Here is a 12,456-nt window from a genome sequence, read left to right on the forward strand (position 1 = left end):
TATTTTCATTCCCATTGATATTATATGATATACAATCTGCACATCATTTTTACCATATATTTTTATCATATTGCACATATTTCATATATAAATGTATATAAATGTGTATATATATATATTTATATATATATAAATACCTATTTAATACATATAATATTATATATAAGGCATTTTCCTGTTGCTATCTGGATCCTTGCTATATTAGTATATGAAACAAAAAGGAAAGAAGGAAAAATAATCTGCATAATAAGTATCTTATAATTTAACATGTTCACTGTTATAAACTGCTGTGTATACAAAGGTATGTAGCTAATGCTATTTTTTTTTTATACATATGCATGAACACAAACACAACATTACAGCCTTATCATGTGCCCTAGAAAATGATGACAAGGTTTGTTTTTCTGTGACATGGAGAGAGAAATTTAAAGAAAATAGTATTAAGAAAGAATCAATTTTATATACATAATATATATATCTACTTAAGAACAATTTGTTTCTTGTTAAATATACTGAATCAAATGCTGTTTTTAATTTAAACATATAATACAAAAGATAACTCAATTGTAATAGTGGAAGCAATGAGATATTTGGAAGCAAGTTTAAGATGTTTCTGTTTAGACCTAAATTTAAAAAACTAAACCCTTTTTTGGGATGAGTTGGAGTCTCTTTATACAAATAATATGAGATAAATAATTTGACCATCTCTGGGTTTATGTGTTTTCGTTTTGCTCCCTTTGTTGGTGTTTTCTTTTGTTATTTTGTTTTAACCTTACATATGGTTGAGAATTTGGAATTTCTAAGTATATGCTTCTGCTTATGCCAACTTGAGATCTGAAAATATTCCAAAGTAAAATATGTCTGTAAAGAATTTTGAATTGGGGACTTCCCTGGTGGCACAGTGCTTAAGAATCCACCCGCCAATGCAGGGGACACATGTTCGATCCCTGGTCCGGGAAGATCCCACATGCCATGGAGCAACGGGGCCCGTGTGCCACAACTACTCAGCCTGCGCTCTAGAGCCTGCGCGCCTAGAGCCAGTGCTCCGTAACAGGAGAAGCCACCACAGTGAGAGGCCTGCACACGACAATGAAGAGTAGCCCCCACTCAGAGTAGCCCCGCTCGCCGCAACTAGAGACAGCCCCTGTGCAGCAACGAAGACCCAACGCAGCCAAAAATTAATAAACAAATTAATTGATTAACTAAATAAAAATAATTTTGAATTTGATGATTCTCTCTGGTTGGTGTTAAATTCATCCTTAAGTAAATAAAATATAAATAAATAAATATAAAAAATAAAATATAAATAATAGGGATATATTATACAGAAAATAACCGGCATGTGAGAATACTTTCAGTAATTATTATATACAACTAAACTGTTTTTCACTATAAAATATCATTTGAAATAGACATTATTATACTTACATAATAATATAATATATATTTGTTATAAATTTATATTTATTATGTTATATAATAAATGTTAAATTTATTATATTTCACTAATTACCATTGGCATACATGATAAAGAGGAAAAGTTCTCTTTTTTCAATTTTATTTATTTTTTTATACAGCATGTTCTTATTAGTCATCAGTTTTATACACATCAGTGTATACATGTCAATCCCAATCTCCCAATTCACCACACCACCATCCCCCACCCCGCAGCCGCTTTCCCCCCTTGATATCCTTACGTTTGTTCTCTACATCTGTGTCTCTTTTTCTGCCCTGCAAACCCATTCTCCTGTACAATTTCTCTAGGTTCCACATATATGCGTTAATATACGATACTTGTTTTTTTCTTGCTGACTTACTTCACTCTGTATGACAGTCTCTAGATCCATCCACGTCTCAACAAATGACCCAATTTTGTTCCTTTTTGTGGCTGAGTAATATTCCATTGTATATATGTACAACATCTTCTGTATCCATTCGTCTGTCAATGGGCATTTAAGTTGCTTCCATGACCTGGCTATCGTAAATGGTGCTGCAGCGAACATTGCGGTGCATGTGTCTTTCTGAATTATGGTTTTCTCTGGGTATATGCCCAGTAGTGGGATTGCTGGATCATATGGTAATTCTATTTTTAGTTTTTTAAGGAACCTCCATACTGTTCTCCATAATGGCTGTATCAATTTACATTCCCACCAACAGTGCAAGAGGGTTCCCTTTTCTCCACACCCTCAGCATTTGTTCTTTGTAGATTTTCTGATGATGCCCATTCTAACTGGTGTGAGGTGATACCTCATTTTACTTTTGATTTACATTTCTCTAATAATTAGTGATGTTGAGTATATTTTCATGTGTTTCTTGGCCATCTGTAAGTCTTCTTTGGAGAAATGTCTATTTAGGTCTTCTGCCCATTTTTGGATTGGGTTGTTTTTTTAATATTGAGCTGCATGAGCTGTTTATATATTTTGGAGATTAATCCTTTGTCCACTGATTCATTTGCAAATATTTTCTCCTATTCTGAGGGTTGTCTTTTTGTCTTGTTTACGGTTTCCTTTGCTGTGCAAAAGCTTTGAAGTTTCATTAGGTCCCATTTGTTTATTTTTGTTTTTATTTCCATTACTCTAAGAGGTGGATCAAAAAATATCTTGCTGTGATTTATGTCAAAGACTGTTCCTCCTATGTCTTCCTCTAACAGTTTTACAGTGTCCAAACTTACATTTAGGACTCAAATCCATTTTTGTTTATGGTGTTAGGGACTGTTCTAATTTCATTCTTTTACATGTAGCTGGTCCAGTTTTCCCAGCACCACTTATTGAAGAGACTGTCTTTTCTCCATTGTACATCCTTGCCTCCTTTGTCACAGATTAGCTGACCATAGATGCCTGGGTTTATCTCTGGGCTTTCTATCTTGTTCCATTGATTTATATTTCTGTTTTTGTGCCAGTACCATATTGTGTTGATTACTGTAGTTTTAGAGTATAGTCTGAAGTCAGGGGGTCTGATTCCTCCAGCTCCGCTTTTTTCCCCTCAATACTGCTTTGGCTATTCAGGGTCTTTTGTGTCACCATACAAATTTTAAGATTTTTTGTTCTAGTTCTGTAAAGAATTCCATTGGTAGTTTGATAGGGATTGCACTGAATCTGTAGATTGCTTTGGGTAGTATAGTCATTTTCACAATATTGATTCTTCCAATCCAAGAACATGGTATATCTCTCCATCTGTCAGTATCATCTTTAATTTCGTTCATCAGTGTCTTATAGTTTTCTGCATACAGGTCTTTTGTCTCCCTAGGTAGGTTTATTCCTAGGTATTTTATACTTTTTGTTGCAAAGGTAAATGGGAGTGTTTCCTTAATTTCTTTTTCAGATTTTTCATCATCAGTGTATAGGAATGCAGGAGATTTCTGGGCATTAATTTTGTATCCTGCAACTTTACCAAATTCATTGATTAGCTCTAGTAGTTTTCTGGTGGCATCTTTAGGATTCTCTATGTATTGTATCATGTCATCTGCAAACAGTGACAGTTTTACTTCTTCTTTTCCAATTTGGATTCTTTTTATTTCTTTTTCTTCTCTGATTGCCATGGCTAGGACTTCCAAAACTATGTTGAATAATAGTGGTGAGAGTGGACATCATTGTATTGTTCCTGATCTTAGAGGAAATGCTTTCAGGTTTTCACCATTGAGAATGATGTTTGCTGTGGGTTTGTCGTATATGGCCTTTATTATGTTGAGGTAGGTTCCCTTTATGCCCACTTTCTGGTGAGTTTTTATTACAAATGGGTGTTGAATTTTGTCAAAAGCTTTTTCTGCATCTATTGAGATGAGCATATGGTCTTTCTTCTTCAATTTGTTAATATGGTCTATCACATTGATGAGTATATTGAAGAATCTGTGCATCCCTGGGTTAAATCCCACTTGATCATGGTGTATGATCCTTTTAACGTGCTGTTGGATTCTCTTTGCTAGTATTTGGTTGGGGATATTTGCATCTATGTTCATCAGTGATATTGCTCTGTAGTTTTCCTTTTTTGTGACATCTCTGTCTCGTTTTGGTATCAGGGTGATGGTGGCCTCATAGAATGAGTTTGGGAGTGTTCCTCTGCTATTTTTTGGAAGAGTTTGAGAAGGATGGGTGTTAGCTCTTTTCTAAATGTTTGATAGAATTCACCTGTGAAGCCATCTGGTCCTAGACTTTTGTTTGTTGGAAGATTTTTAATCACAGTTTCAATTTCATTACTTGTGACTGGTCTGTTCATATTTTCTATTTCTTCCTGATTCAGTCTTGGGAGATTGTACCTTTGTAAGAATTTGTCCATTTCTTCCAGGTTGTCCATTTTATTGGCATAGAGTTGCTTGTAGTAGTCTCTTAAGATGCTTTGTATTTCTGTGGTGTCTGTTGTAACTTCTCCTTTTTCATTTCTAATTTTATTGATTTGAGTCCTCTCCCTCTTGATGAGTCTGGCTAGTAGTTTATCAATTTTGTTTATCTTCTCAAAGAACCAGCTTTTAGTTTTATTGATCTTTGCTATTGTTTTCTTTGTTTCTATTTCATTTATTTCTGCTCTGATTTTTATGATTTCTTTCCTTCTGCTAACTTTGGGTTTTGTTTGTTCTTTCACTAGTTCCTTTAGGTGTAAGGTTATATTGTTTATTTGAGATTTTTCTTGTTTCTTGAGGTAGGCTTGTATAGCTATAAACTTCTATCTTAGAACTGCTTTTGCTGCATCCCATAGGTTTTGGATCATCATGCTTTCATTGTCATTTGTCTCTAGGTATTTTTTGATTTTCTCTTTGATTTCTTCAGTGATCTCTTGGTTATTTAGTAACGTATCGTTTAGCCTCCATGTCTTTGTGTTTTTTACGTTTTTCTCCCTGTAATTCATTGCTAATCTCATAGCGTTGTGGTCAGGAAAGATGCTTGATATGATTTCAATTTTCTTAAATGTACTGAGGCTTGATTTGTGACCCAAGATGTGATCTATCCTGGAGAATGTTCCGTGCACACTTGAGAAGAAAGTGTAATCTGCTATTTTTGGATGGAATATACTATAAATATCAATTAAATCTACCTGGTCTATTGTATCATTTAAAGCTTCTGTTTCCTTATTTATTTTCATTTTGGATGATCTGTCCATTGGTGTAAGTGAGGTGTTAAAAACCCCCACTATTATTGTGTTACTGTCGATCTCCTCTTTTATAGCTGTTAGCAGTTGTCTTATGTATTAAGGTGCCTTTTCATCTTATCTATCTTTCTGTGAGTGTGGTCTTTTTCCACAGGCTGTAGGGTTGTAGTTTTTCTTGCTTCTGCTGTCTGCCCTCTGGTGGATGAGGCTATCTAAGAGGCTTGTGCAAGTTTCCTGATGGGAGGGACTGGTGGTGGGTAGAGCTGGCTGTTGCTCTGGTGGGCAGAGTTCAGTAAAACTTTAATCCATTTGACTGCTGATGGGTGGGGCTGGGTTCCCTCCCTGTTGGTTGTTTGGCCTGAGGTGACCCAACACTGGAGCCTGCAGGCTCTTTGGTGGGGCTAATGGCGGACTCTGGGAGGGCTCACGCCCAGGAGTACTTCCCAGAACTTCTGCTTCCAGTGTCCTTGTCCTCATGGTGAGCCACAGCCACCCACCACCTCTGCAGGAGACCCTCCAACACTAGCAGGTAGGTCTGGTTCAGTCTCCCCTGGGGTCACTGCTCCTTCCTCTGGGTCCTGATGCGCACACTACTTTGTGTGTGCCCTCCAAGAGTGGAGTCTCTGTTCCCCCCAGTCCTGTCAGAGTCCTGCAATCAAATCCCACTAGGCATCAAAGTCTGATTCTCTAGGAATTCCTCCTCCGTTGCCAGACCCCCAGGTTCAGAAGCCTGATGTGGGACTCAGAACCTTCACTCCAGTGGGTGGACTTCTGTGGTATAAGTGTTCTCCAGTTTGTGAGTCACCCACCCAGCAGTTATGGGATTTGATTTTATTGTGATTGCACCCCTCCTACCATCTCATTGTGGCTTCTCCTTTGTCTTTGGATGTGGGGTATCTTTTTTGGTGCGTTCCAGTGTCTTCTTGTCGATGATTGTTCAGCAGTTAGTTGTGATTCTGGTGTTCTCGCAAGAGGGAGTGAGAGCACATCCTTCTACTCCGCCATCTTGGTTCAGGCTGAATTTAGAAGGGAAAACTCAACAACACTGCCAAATGATAGCCCAGTTTTACAGGGTAGCTTCCCTGACTTTATAACGAGCAGTATTTTCATTCATCATTATTATGGTGACTCATTTTCTCATCTAATAGATGATGGCTCTTTCATTTCCTTCATAAATGTTGATGAATTTTTTCAATATCATCATCAGTACTTATTCTTGTAAAAATCTTTTCAGCAATTCTAAAGGAAGCATATTCTGCTGGAACATATGATCCTCCAAACTCCAGAACTCCACACTCCAGAGGCCCTCCTTTCCACACGTGCTGCCACTCCCCTTCTGTGCCTAAGTAGAGGCTCCACCCCATGCTTGAATGTCACCCTACTTAGGCCCCACCGCCCAAGAGGAAAAGTTTTAAATGTTGATTTGCATTTTAGAGGGGAAAAATGAAAATTCTTAGTCATGCATAGAATACTGATACTTTTTTGCTTAAATGTAGTATAAAGTTCAGTGGTTTGTTCCAGCACTCATTTGTATTTTTCTTTCATGACACATACTTTTAAATTTTTATATAATTAACTGCATATTCCTTTAGATTTTATTATTATTATTAAAGTTGTCTTTTTTAGCAAATATGGATTTTTATTTGAAAATTATTTTAATTTAATTTTTAAATTAGGTACTGTGTTAATTTGCTAGGGCTGCCATAATAAAAGACCACAGACTGGGTGGCTTAAACAACAAAAATATATTTGCTCATATTCTGAAGGCTAGAAAATTAAGATCAAGATGTGGGCAGGTTTGTTGTTTTCTGAGGCTTCTCTCCTTCCTTGCAATGGCCACCTTCTCACTATTTCCCCACACAAAGGTCTTCCCTCTATGTGTGCTCCTGTCTTATAAGGACATCAGTCATACTGGATTAGGACCCACCCTAATGACCTCATTTAACCTTAATTATCTCTTTAAAAACCCTATCTCCAAATACAAGTCACAGTGTGACTTACTGGGGTTAGGACTTTAACTTATGAATTTGGAGGGGCACAATTCAGCCCATAGCAGTAATCAAAATGTAACTGTTTTACATGATTGTTTCAGGAAAAAAGTTCTTAGCAGCATCATCTACTGGATTTCTCCTTATAGTCATTTATGATATATTGAGAATTCTAACTAGGTACTCATTTTTAAAATCACTGTTTTATTGAATCTGTTCTTTTGTTCTTAGAAGCTCTCAGAATGACTTTTTATCCTTAATGTCCCTAAATAATATTACAATGCATCTAGACATACAGATCATTTTTATTAAAAAATTTGCTGAAAAGACTTCCGGGAAGATGGCGGAAGAGTAAGACGCGGAGATCACCTTCCTCCCCACAGATACACCAGAAATACATCTATGCGTGGAACAACTCCTACGGAGCACCTACTGAACGCTGGCAGAAGACCTCAGACCTCCCAAAAGGCAAGGAACCCCCCACGTACCTGGTTAGGGCAAAAGAAAAAAATAAACAGAGACAAAAGGATAGGGACGGCACCCGCACCAGTGAGAGGAAGCTGTGAAGGAGGAAAAGTGTCCACACACTAGGAAGCCCCTCGCGGGCGGAGACTGCAGGTAGCGGAGTGGGGGAGCTTCGGAACCGCGGAGGAGAGCCCAGCCACAGGGGTGCGGAGGGCAAAGCGGAGAGATTCCAGCGCAGAGGATCGGGGCCGACTGGCACTCACCAGCCGAGAGGCTTGTCTGCTCGCCCACCGGGGCGGGCGGGACTGGGAGCTGAGGCTCCGGCTTCTGTCGGAGCGCCCGGGAGAGGACTGAGGTTGGCGGCGTGAACACAGCCTGCAGGGCGTTAGTGCACCACGGCTAGGCAGGAGGGAGTCTGGGGAAAAGTCTGGACCTGCCAAAGAGGCAAGAGACTTTTTCTTCCCTCTTTGTTTCCTGGTGCGCGAGGAGAGGGGATTAAGAATGCTGCTTAAGAGAGCTCCAGAGACGGGTGCGAGCCGCGGCTAAAAGTGCGGAGCCCAGAGACAGACATGAGACGCTAAGGCTGCTGCTGCCGCCACCAAGAAGCCTGTGTGCGAACACAGGTCACTATCCACACCCCCTTCCGGGGAGCCTGTGCAGCCCGCCAGGGTCCCGGGATCCAGGGACAACTCCCCCGGGAGAACGCACGGCGCGCCTCAGGCTAGCAACGTCACGCTGGTCTCTGCCGCCGCAGGCCCGCCCCACACTCCGTGACCCTCCCTACCCCCGGCCTGAGTAAGCCAGAGCCTCCGAATAAGCGGCTCCTTTAAGCCTGTCCTGTCTGAGCAAAGAACAGACGCCCTCCGGCGACCTACACACACAGGCGGGGCCAAATCCAAAGCTGAGCCCCTGGGAGCTGTGAGAACAAAGAAGAGAAAGGGAAATCTCTCCCAGCAGCCTCAGAAGCAGCGGATTAAAGCTCCACAATCAACTTGATGTACCCTGCATCTGTGGAATACATGAATAGACAACGAATCATCCCAAATTAAGGAGCAGTGTGTATGAAAGGCTCTTGGTGCTGCAGCCAGGAGTTAGTGCTGTGCCTCTGAGGTGGGAGAGCCAACTTCAGGACACTGGTCCACAAGAGGCCTCCCAGCTGCACATAATATCAAACGGCAAAAATCTCCCAGAGATCTCCATCTCAACGCCAGCACGCAGCTTCACTCAACGACCAGCAAGCTACAGTGCTGGACATCCCATGCCAAACAACTAGCAAGACAGGAACACAACCCCACCCATTAGCAGAGAGGCTGCCCAAAATCATAATAAGTCTACAGACACCCCAAAACACACCACCAGACGTGAACCTGCCCACCAGAAAGACAAGATCCAGCCTCATCCACCAGAACACAGGCACTAGTCCCCTCCACCAGGAAGCCTACACAACCCACTGAACCAACCTTAGCCACTGGGGACAGACACAAAAAACAACAGGAACTACGAACCTTCAGCCTGCAAAAAGGAGATCCCAAACACGGTAAGGTAAGCAAAATGAAAAGACAGAAAAACACACAGCAGATGAAGGAGCAAGATAAAAACCCATCAGACCTAACAAATGAAGAGGAAATAGGCAGTCTACCTGAGAAAGAATTCAGAATAATGATAGTAAAGATGAATCAAAATCTTGGAAATAGAATAGACAAAATGCAAGAATCAGTTAACAAGGACCTAGAAGAACTAAAGATGAAACAAACAATGATGAACAACACAATAAATGAAATGAAAAATACTCTAGATGGGATCAATAGCAGAATAACTGAGGCAGAAGAACGGATAAGTGACCTGGAAGATAAAATAGTGGAAATAACTACTGCAGAGCAGAATAAAGAAAAAAGAATGAAAAGAACTGAGGACAGTCTCAGAGACCTCTGGGACAACATTAAACGCACCAACATTCAAATTATAGGGGTTCCAGAAGAAGAAGAGAAAAAGAAAGGGACTGAGAAAATATTTGAAGAGATTATAGATGAAAACTTCCCTAATATGGGAAAGGAAATAGTTAATCAAGTCCAGGAAGCACAGAGAGTCCCATACAGGATACATCCAAGGAGAAATACGCCAAGACATATTAATCAAACTGTCAAAAATTAAATACAAAGAAAACATATTAAAAGCAGCAAGGGAAAAACAACAAATAACACACAAGGGAATCCCCATAAGGTTAACAGCTGATCTTTCAGCAGAAACTCTGCAAGCCAGAAGGCAGTGGCAGGACATATTGAAAGTGTCGAAGGAGAAAAACCTGCAACCAAGATTACTCTACCCAGCAAGGATCTCATTCAGATTTGATGGAGAAATTAAAACCTTTACAGACAAGCAAAAGCTGAGAGAGTTCAGCACCACCAAACCAGCTCTACAACAACTGCTAAAGGAACTTCTCTAAGCAAGAAACACAAAAAAAGGAAAATACCTACAATAACGAACCCAAAACAATTAAGAAAATGGGAACACACATATCGATAATTACCTTAAATGTAAATGGACTAAATGCTCCCACCAAAAGACACAGATTGGCTGAATGGATACAAAAACAAGACACATATATTTGCTGTCTACAAGAGACCCACTTCAGACCTAGAGACACGTACAGACTGAAAGTAAGGGGATGGAAAAAGGTATTTCATGCAAATGGAAACCAAAAGAAAGCTGGAGTAGCAATTCTCATATCAGACAAAATAGACTTTAAAATAAAGACTATTAGAAGAGACAAAGAAGGACACTACATAATGATCAAGGGATCGATCCAAGAAGAAGATATAACAATTGTAAATATTTATGCACCCAACATAGGAGCACCTCAATACATAAGGCAAATACTGACAGCCATAAAAAGGGAAATCGACAGTAACACATTCATAGTAGGGGACTTTAACACCCCACTTTCACCCATGGACAGATCATCCAAAATGAAAATAAATAAGGAAACACAAGCTTTAAATGATACATTAAACAAGATGGACTTAATTGATATTTATAGGACATTCCATCCAAAAACAACAGAATACACATTTTTCTCAAGTGCTCATGGAACATTCTCCAGGACAGATCATATCTTGGGTCAAAAATCAAGCCTTGGTAAATTTAAGAAAATTGATGTTGTATCAAGTATCTTTTCCGACCACAACGCTATGAGACTAGATATCAATTACAGGAAAAGATCTGTAAAAAATACAAACACATGGAGGCTAAACAATACACTACTTAATAACGAAGTGATCACTGAAGAAATCAAAGAGGAAATCAAAAAATACCTAGAAACAAATGACAATGGAGACACGACGACTCAAAATCTATGGGATGCAGCAAAAGCAGTTCTAAGAGGGAAGTTTATAGCAATACAATCCTACCTTAAGAAACAGGAAACATCTCGAATAAACAACCTAACCTTGCACCTCAAGCAATTAGAGAAAGAAGAACAAAAAAACCCCAAAGTTAGCAGAAGGAAAGAAATCATAAAAATCAGATCAGAAATAAATGAAAAAAAAATGAAGGAAACGATAGCAAAGATCAATAAAACTAAAAGCTGGTTCTTTGAAAGGATAAACAAAATTGATAAACCATTAGCCAGACTCATCAAGAAAAAAAGGAAGAAGACTCAAATCAATAGAATTAGAAATGAAAAAGGAGAAGTAACAACTGACACTGCAGAAATACAAAAGATCATGAGAGATTACTACAAGCAACTCTATGCCAATAAAATGGACAACCTGGAAGAAATGGACAAATTCTTAGAAAGGCACAACCTGCCAAGACTGAATCAGGAAGAAATAGAAAATATGAACAGACCAATCACAAGCAGTGAAATTGAAACTGTGATTAAAAATCTTCCAACAAACAAAAGCCCAGGACCAGATGGCTTCACAGGCGAATTCTATCAAACATTTAGGGAAGAGCTATCACCTATCCTTCTCAAACTCTTCCAAAATATAGCAGAGTGAGGAACATTCCCAAACTCATTCTACGAGGCCACCATCACCCTGATACCAAAACCAGACAAGGATGTCACAAAGAAAGAAAACTACAGGCCAATATCACTGATGAACATAGATGCAAAAATCGTCAACAAAATACTAGCAAACAGAATCCAACAGCACATTAAAAGGATCATACACCATGATCAAGTGGGGTTTATTCCAGGAATGCAAGGATTCTTCAATATACGCAAATCAATCAACGTGATACACCATATTAACAAATTGAAGGAGAAAAACCATATGATCATCTCAATAGATGCAGAGAAAGCTTTTGACAAAATTCAACACCGATTTATGATAAAAACCCTGCAGAAAGTAGGCATAGAGGGAACTTTCCTCAACATCATAAAGGCCATATATGACAAACCCACAGCCAACATCGTCCTCAATGGTGAAAAACTGAAAGCATTTCCACTAAGATCAGGAACAAGACAAGGTTGCCCACTCTCACCACTCTTATTCAACATAGTTTTGGAAGTTTTAGCCACAGCAATCAGAGAAGAAAAGGAAATAAAAGGAATCCAAATCAGAAAGGAAGAAGTAAAGCTGTCACTCTTTGCAGATGACATGATACTATACATAGAGAATTCTAAAGATGCCACCAGAAAATTACTAGAGCTAATCAATGAATTTGGTAAAGTAGCAGGATACAAAATTAATGCACAGAAATCTCTGGCATCCCTATACACTAAGGATGAAAAATCTGAAAGTGAAATCAAGAAAACACTCCCATTTACCACTGCAACAAAAAGAATAAAATACCTAGGAATAAACCTACCTAAGGAGACAAAAGACCTGTATGCAGAAAATTGTAAGACACTGATTAAAGAAATTAAAGATGATACAAATAGATGGAGAGATTTACCATGTTCTTGGATTGGAAGAATCAA

Source organism: Grampus griseus (genome assembly GCF_964374135.1).
Source record: "Grampus griseus genome assembly, chromosome: 16".
Classification (NCBI taxonomy): domain Eukaryota; kingdom Metazoa; phylum Chordata; class Mammalia; order Artiodactyla; family Delphinidae; genus Grampus; species Grampus griseus.